This window comes from Oncorhynchus keta, chromosome 4 (genome assembly GCF_023373465.1).
Source record: "Oncorhynchus keta strain PuntledgeMale-10-30-2019 chromosome 4, Oket_V2, whole genome shotgun sequence".
NCBI classification, from domain to species: Eukaryota; Metazoa; Chordata; class Actinopteri; order Salmoniformes; family Salmonidae; genus Oncorhynchus; species Oncorhynchus keta.
Window position 1 is genome coordinate 31,616,847 of NC_068424.1, and position 9,288 is coordinate 31,626,134.

The following is a 9,288-nucleotide window of genomic DNA, read 5'->3' on the forward strand; positions in this document are numbered from 1 at the left end:
CAGATTATTTGCCATACCTTTTGCCTCATCCCTCTCAACCATACAATTACTCATCAATCCAAGGGGATTCAACAGTTTGTACAGTCATTTTCTTATTAATGGGTGCGTGCTTATTAGTAACTGGAATAAGTACTTCCATAAATGTGTCAAGTGCAGCGTCTGGTTGTTCCTCATTACATACCAGACCAGCAAATATTCTTTACATCATCAACATATGAATCACTTGTCACGTTCTGACCTTTATTTCCTTTGTTTTGTCATTTTTTAGTATGGTCAGGGCATGAGTTGGGGTGGGCAGTCTATGTTTGTTTTTCTATGATTTGGGTATTTCTATGTTTCGGCCTAGTATGGTTCTCAATCAGAGGCAGGTGTCATTAGTTGTCTCTGATTGAGAATCATACTTAGGTAGCCTGGGTTGCACTGTTTGTTTGTGGGTGATTGTCTATGTTAGTGGCTTGTGTCAGCACAGGTCTCATTTGTAGCGTCATGGTCGTTAATTGTTTTTGTATAGTGTTGCAGTGTTCAGTGTTCTCTTTATTAAAATTCATGATGAACACATTCCACACCACATTTTGGTCCTCTGATCCTTCTCGCCTCTTCAGATGAAGAGGAGGAAGACTGTGACATCACTACAAAACTTATTGTACGACCTCTTATGCACTATATTAGGCCTAGCCTGTGGAACTTTGGTTTTCCTAGATACAGTATGGCTATTATATTGTGATCACTACATCCTATGGATTTGAATACTGCTTTAAAGCAAATATCAGCAGTGTTAGTAAAGATGTGATCTATACATGTTGATGATTTAATTCCTGTGCTGTTTGTATCTACCCTGGTAGATTGACTGACAACCTGATCCAGGTTGCAGGCACTGGTTACAGTTTGAAGTTTTCTCCTGAGTAGGCAGCTTGATGATACCCAGTCAATATTTAAATCACCCAGAAAATATACTTCTCTGTTGATATCACATAGATTATCAAGAATTTCAGACATATTATCCAAATAGTGACTGTTAGCACTTGGTGGTCTATAGCAGCTTCCCATAAGAATGGGCTTTAGGTTATGTAGATGAACCTGTAGCCATATTACTTCAACAGTATTTAACATTAGATCATCTCTAAGCTTTACAGGAATGTGGTTCTGAACATCACCTCCGTTGGCAGTTCTTTCTTTTCAGTAAATGTTTTAACCATGTATTGCTACCACTGTATCATCAAAGGTATTATCTAAGTGAGTTTCAGAGACAGTCAGAATATGAATGTCATCGGTTACAAGCAAGTTATTGACTTCATGGACCTTGTTTCTTAGGCTACATATGTTAATATGGGCTATTTTTAGCACTTTTCTGGGTTGCTTGATTGTTTTTAATGCTTTACTGGGAAGATTATCAGAGGTAGACGTAGTCATGTTTTTTTACATTGGAGCTGATAGTGCAGGGTGAGCTGCATAAAGTGGTCTTCCTACTGTTGCACACCGCCTCAGTGCTAACAGTGTAACTCTGGTTTATAGGCTCATGATTACTGCTTACAATAGCTGTAGGATAAACAGATATATTCGGTGCAATTAGGGGTACATAAATTAAATGACTTACATTGTGTTTGCCAATGACCCCAAGATCATGTACCTTTGATGCAGCATTATGACAACTCATTGTCACAATGGTAGGGATTAACTGAGCTGGTCTTGGATCATTTACCAGTCATTGTTTCAACGCAGCCTTGAAAATCGTGGACAGAGTCCAGGAGCCAAGATGATTTAGATGGATTTGTCATTCCTGTAGAGTATCTTCTGTTTCCAGGACATAACAAAGTCATCAATAAAACTGACTCCAGCAGAGCTACAGTAGTCTTTTAGCCAGATGTGTATGCCAGCAGTCTGCTAAATCTTTCATACCCGCGGCCCAACAATGGTACCGAACCTGAAATTATTGGCAGTTTTTTTGAGTCTTTTAATGCTAAAATCAGTTCTTTAAAATCAATTTTCAAATGTTCCGAGCGAGCCCTCCTAATGTAATTTGACCCCACATGGACTATGACAGTGTCAGCTCTCGGTATCTGTGATAGAACAGTCAGAAGCAGCCTTGTTATGTCCTGTACTTGGACTGCTGGGTAGCACAGGGTTTTTGCCTTGGGGACCCGAGATGTTTCTCACCATAGAGCTGCCTATGATGACAGCTGGTGATGTTGAATGGGCCAGTCTCTCAGGCAGCCTCACGGTCTGGTGAGGCTGGGAGCTCCAAGGATCTGAACCAGAGGTAGAAGCCACTTGTTCGGCAAGCCTTTTCCTGTTGTTCACGATCAGCTCCTCTTGCTCACATTGAGGGAGAGATTGTTGTACTGGCACCACACTGCCAGTTCTCTGACCACCTCCCTATAGAGGCCGTCTCATCGTTGTCGGTGATCAGGCCTACCACTGTTGTGTCATCAGGAAATCTAATGATGGTGTCGGAGTCGTGTTTGGCCATGTGGTTGTGGGTGAACAGGGAATACAGGACAAAGTACACACCCCTGAGGGGCCCCAGTGTTAAGGATCAGCGTGGCAGACGTGTTGTTGCCTACTCTTACCACCTGGGGGCGGCCCGTCAGGAAGTCCAAGATCCAGCTGCAGAGTGAGGTGTTGAGTCTCGGAGTCCTTAGCTTAATGATGAGCTTCGTGGGCAATATGGTGTTGAACGGATGTTGCTCATGCACACACACACATACACACACACACATTTTACACATGCACCCAGTAACGCAGATTTTATGGTACTATAATCAACTCATGATGCAAAAGTGCAGTAGTGTTTTCATCAGGTTCACCTTTGTATGAATTATGATGTCACCCCAGATCTCAATTATGATGTCACCCCCCACAGAGCTTGGTTGTTAATGTGTACAGAATGTTCTCAGATTTGGCCTGTAGTTTGATATCATTCCATTATGACGTTTCGCTGGTCTAAATCAAAGCCAGCCATAACTAAATGCTTACAGTAGATTTAGGTTTTTATCTGGATCTAAATGGGGCTAAGGTGGTGGGTGTGACAAGAGCATGGCCATGGGCGTGGCCAATGGAGTGGTCGCTGACTGAACATTTTAGGGGCCCTCCTGTTGGCCGCAGTGACAACATGTGGATGTTTTAAAGCTAATTTAAGCCATGTTTTGTAATGATTCTGAATGGTCAGATAGCTAGCAACAATGACAAGAGGTTGCCATGTGGGGAATTATAGGTGGCTCATTTCAACAAGTTTTATTTTGTTCCTAATAGCATGTCTTGCTTGGAGGTGTTTTGACTGATGTCATGTCAATGCTAATATGGCAAAAATTCACTAGCTGGAAGATAAGGCTGGGGACACAATTCAGCCAGTTGTCTCTCTTTTAACTTCTTAGTGACAGGGGGGCAGTATTGAGTAGCTTGGATGAATAAGGTTCCCAGAGTAAACTGCCTACTACTCTGTCACAGATGCTAATATATTAATATTATTAGTAGTATTTGAAGTTTCTAAAACTGAATGATGTCTGTGAGTATAACAGAACTCATATGGCAGGCGAAAACCTGAGACAAATCCAACCAGGAAGTGGGAAATCTGAGGTTTGTAGTTTCATTTAAGTGATTGCCTATCCAATATGCTGTGTCTATGGGGCCGGATTGCACTTCCCAAGGCTTCCAGCAGATGTCAACAGTCTTTAGAATGTTGTTTGAAGCTTCTATTGTGGAAGGTGGTCGAATAAGAGCTGTTTCAACAAGTGGACTAGGCTGTGGCCAATCAGTTGTTTACTGCACGTTCACGCGGTGCCTTCTTTTTCTACAAACTGTAATGGAACTCTTTTGACTTTTCGTCTGGATTTTGAGCTCGCGCATTGTGCCTTTGGAATAGTGAACTAAAAGCGCAAACAAAACGGAGGTATTTGGACATGAATATGGACGTAATCAAACAAAACAAACATTTCGTGTGGAAGTGGGAGTCCTGGGAGTGCATTCGGACGAAGATCAGCAAAGGTAAGTGAAGATTTATAATGCTATTTATGTCTTTTGTTGACTCCACAATTTGGTGGGTAACTGTATGGCTTGCTTTTGTGGCTGAACGCTGTTCTCAGATGATTGAATATTGTGCTTTTGCCGTAAAGCTTTTTAAAAATCTGACACAGCGGTTGCATTAAGAACAAGTTTATCTTTAATTCTATGTAAAAACATGTATCTTTCATCAAAGTTTATGATGAATTTTTATGTTATTTGATGTGGCTCTCTGCAATTTCTCCGGATGTTTTGCAGGCATTTCTGAACATGGCGCCAATGTAAACTGAGGTTTTTGTATATAAATATGAACTTGATTGAACAAAACATACATGTATTGTGTAACATTGAGTCCCGGGAGTGTCATCTGATGAAGATCGTCAAAGGTTAGTGATTCATTCTATCTATATTTCTGCTTTTTGTGACACCTCTCTTTGTTTGGAAAATGGCTGAATGCTTTCTGTAACTAGTTGCTGACCTAACAAAATGATATGTTCTGCTTTCGCCGAAAATCTTTTTTAAATCGGACACGCGGTTGGATTAACGAGAAGTGTATCTTTAAAATGGTGTAAAATACTTGTATGGTTGAGGAATTGTAATTATGAGATTTCTGTTGTTTTGAGCTAGCGTCCCGAACGATCCCAGAGAGGTTAATGACTGCATGGAATGGATACAAATACAAGGCAAAAGTTACTGCTGCAGTCTGGACTCCATACAAGTATATCTGCCTCTTCTCATCACGCTCTGAGCAAACGCTTAGTAAGAGTATCAACAAAAAATACATTGTACAAAATGTACATGTTCATATTTTCAAAAGACTCATTACATTTTATAAATGTTGTACACCAATACACTAATAATTTGCTAATAAGTGCAAAATATGTGTACTATTGTACCATTATACCTGAAGCATACTAATGGAGCAACAACACAATTTTTAACTTACCCGGGAAAGTAACAAAAGGAACGACAGCTAACTAGGCACATTACAGTTTTTCTCAATTGCTAAAACACTAAAACCCATGGGCTGAACAAAGTTCTCAGTTGCCTGGACTCATTTAGCTAATTATGCAGTCTGTTGTCAATACCGTAAACCATTTCACATGGTAAAACACAATTTGCAGATCTCACTTTTCAGCAAAACTCTAAAAACATTCTCATTCTCAAAACACATTCTGCACTCTAATGCACATGTCATCCATTCTGGTAAACACAAGTGGCAACAACCACATACAAATAGAGAAAACATGTCATTGATTGAACACAATCACTCAAAATTGATTTAACCTGTTTCAAATGCTGCGACACAACCAATATAAGCCAGTCCATAGAGCAAACAGGTTGTTGAAGGTGGAAAGGGGAATGTCTGAGAATGGATAGAAGAAACAATGTGAGAGGACAAGGACAAGTGCGTATGCGAGGTGGGCGACGAGGAGGAAGAGGAGGGCAAGAAAAAGGAAGACGAAGAAGAAGACAAAGAGTGGAAATATCTGATGAAATTCGAGCAACAGTTATAGACCATGTTCTTGTCCATGGACTGACAGAGGGAAGCAGGACTTAGAGTGCAACCCAATTTGAGCCGATTGTCTGTGTCCACCATAGTAAGGACATTCAGAGAAGAGAACAGGTACAGTATACTACTGTATTTTTGTAATTGCAAATTTACAATGTCACAATCTGTGCTGGTATCAGCAACCATGGTGTTCTACATCACCATGTTACACTCGGGCCATATAACACCCAGCACCTTCTAAGATTTATTGACAATCTAAGAGATATTTTATTTGAGCAGCAGGTTCAAGAGCAGCAGGGTCAAGAGCTAAATGAGAATCCCATTCCCACATATGTGATAGTGTGGGACAATGTCAGTTTCCACCGAGCTGCTCAGGTAAGGGAATGGTTTAACATCAATGGGCAGTTTATGAACTTGTACCTCCCTTCATACTCGCCTTTCCTGAATCCGATTGAGGAGTTTTTCTCCTCTTGGAGAAGGAAAGTGTATGATAGACAACCCTAAACCAGAGTAAATCTGCTGCAAGCCATGGATTTAGCCTGTGGTGATATAGGTGAGGAATCATGTTAGGGTTGGATACTGCACACTAGAGGATTCTTCCCCCGTTGCCTCAGGAGGGACAATATTGCTTGTGATGTCGACGAAGTGCTCTGGCCTGACCCAGCCCAAAGACAAGGAGAAGCACATTGATCACATGTTTACTCCTTTGATTGTTGTCCCTTTTAGTATTGTATACTGTAGTACAGTGCATTGTAGGCTGTATACTGTACAATGGACAAATTGTATGGCCCTGAACGGTGTGCTTTCCATTTATTAACAGTACTGACTGCTCAATAGATTTTAACTGGTTGCAGGTTCATATCAAAGAACAAGAATTACAGTATCACAGAGACAAAGGACAAGTTTGTGAGATGCATGGTACAGTACTGTAAAAATAGGGGTACGAGGAGGAAGAACCAAAAACAAAATTGCAAAGAGCAAAACAGAGAAGTAATTTCTGATCAATTTTGAGCTACAATGATAGAACATGTTTTTTTTGTTCATCAAAAGACAATGACGGAAAAATATGAATATTTTTTTAGATATAATCTCAATTATTTCCACACAGCTGGTGGCGCAGCAGGTACTTCAGGTACCTAGCAACCAAGAGGTTGTGAGTCCAAATCCCAAGTGAGGTTGAGTCACAATTAATGTCACAATGTTCGAAAAACATACCTGGAACATACCAGGAACTAGATAAAACCTGCAGGGCACCATGACTGTTTAAATTGAAGTAATGTCAGTTATGCATTTTAAAGTAAAATATTCTCAATTCCATTTGACACCTGGTTTTTCACATCCTCAAATGTTGTCACATGTAGTTTCATGTTATCATATGTTGAACTTTTGCATCCACATGTTGTCACATTTATTTCACGAGATCATGTTTTAACTTGCTCACATACGTGTAGTTTCATGTTATCATATGTTGAACTTTTGCATCCACATGTTTAAATGTGAAAAAATGTGTCTTTTGTCCAGAAAGGTAGTTATAGTGTCCCATCAATTTGAAATGTATAGGGGACAGATTGGAGAGGCAGCTAGCCTTAAATGCTAATGCAGTCGCTGCAAGTATGGAAGCCTTTGTTAAGACCTCTAGAAGTGCAAGTGAAATAAACCAACAAATATTAATTAATGTATTGTAGTGTGTAATCACTTTACCAAGCAGTCAACCTGCTTGCACCAATCCCTTGTAATTACAGTAAAATACATATCCTCAAAACAAATTATTCATCCATTATGATTACGGTAGATGTACTGTAATATGAAATACAGCATTTTACTTGCCACTGAGCTGCCTGTAAGTTACTGTAAAAATTACAGCGACCCCTTTACAGTGTTAAAAATTAGGCATAACTCAATTTTATGTTGCTTTTCTTCCACCTGTCACGAACCGGCTCAAAGCCCGTAACAAAGGGAGACAACGTGGAGATAAGGAGTAGCAAAATATATATTTATTAAATAAGTAACTAAGTATAATATACAATGGTGTGTGTAATCAGTAATCAGTAGTGTAAGTGAGTGTTTTGCATGCATGAATGTGATAATGCAGGGTGATGAAAGGTGCCAAAGCAAACAAACAAACAAACAAACAAACAAACAAACAAACAAACAAACAAACAAACAAACAAACAAACAAACAAACAAACAAACAAACAAACAAACAAACAAACAAACAAACAAACAAAAGGCCACCAAGAACCACAACAGAATCTACAAAGGTGTCTGCATGGAGAGAGTCTACTCCATGAATGTGGAAGAGGTCTATTTATCCTGGGAGACACCTGGCCCAGGTGTTTCCCATGTAGCTGACGACCCTCCCAACTCCGCCCACCGGCATCCTAATAAGGAAACAAGAACAAAGAGAGAATACGGCAGACAGAGTGGGAGGGTTGTCACACAACCAAGCCTTATACACCTGAGTCATAATTAGTTGATTAGTTTGAATCAGTTGTGTTGAGGCTTGGCTGGAGAATTTTTTTTATACTGTGGCTCTCTAGGAACAGTTGGCGACACATTTAAGGATAGACTTAGTAGGCCTAAGTCACTGTTTATGCAAGCAACATAGTTTGTTTATATGCTAAAAAAATACATAGAATGCTGAAAAAATATATAGAATGCCTGTTTAAGTGAGAAGCAGAGCAACATCAAGGCAACTCTGTAACAGCAGACTATGTTTTTCCAAAGCCACACAAACCCTTTAGCAGCTGAGTCTACCATTTAAGACGTCAATCAAAAAATTGTTTTCAGTATCCTAATGTTGTTTTTGTTTTGTGTTTTCTGATTGATTCAGTGTGAGCATTTCAACAAGCTTTAGACAAAGGTCTTCCACAGGACTGCAAACTCCAAAGTTCACTCAAAAAGTTGATAGTTCTGAACTTTGATTTCGTTTTGGTTGTTTTAAATATTTAAATTGTATTAATGGTCTATGAAACATTAATTGGTTAAAAGCTCATCGCTCAGTTATCACTTGGCTCAAGTAGGTTCCATTTAAACATCATAAAGCAAACATCCCCATAGTGTTCACATTTCTCTCATGTAAATGTTGTACAGTAGCTTCATAACAATATCTTTAAAAAAAATGTGATTTGGGAAATATTCAGTATTTCCTATTTTCTTCATTAGCATGCTGATGATTTGACGTTGGACAGGAATTTTTAATACATGTTGTTTAGCATATTTAGTACATTTAGAATGTTTAGTTTAGTTTCTCTGTGGGAAGCAAGTTCTTTTAAAGTTATATGTGATTTGGTTTATGTAGATACACATTTCAATGTTGTTAATACACAAATTAACCAAAAACCTAATCTTATTGGCATATTCATAATGAGTCTGGATTTCACCTAAAAACACATTTTTCGATCTCAAAAGGTTAAATGAACAAATTACTATAGTAAATGCTTATTAAGTGCCAAATGAAGTAGCAGGGTGGCTATAAATCACCGTGTGACAGTGAGCTTGTTGTGTGCAACAGGGTGTGGCAATTGAATGTAAGCCTGTCTATCTATGGATTGACGTGTTCTCCCTTACCACAAAAACACATGAATTTCACCTGATCACATGGGAAGTGTTGTAAAAACACATGTTTTCATGTGATCACCTGTGATGTTATTTGAAGTTAATGTGATATCGTGACAACATGTAAAGCAACATGTGATAACATGAAACTACACGTGTAGTGGTCATGTGAAGTGTTCCAACAACAAGTTTTCATCTGATTTCACGTCAAATGTTATGTG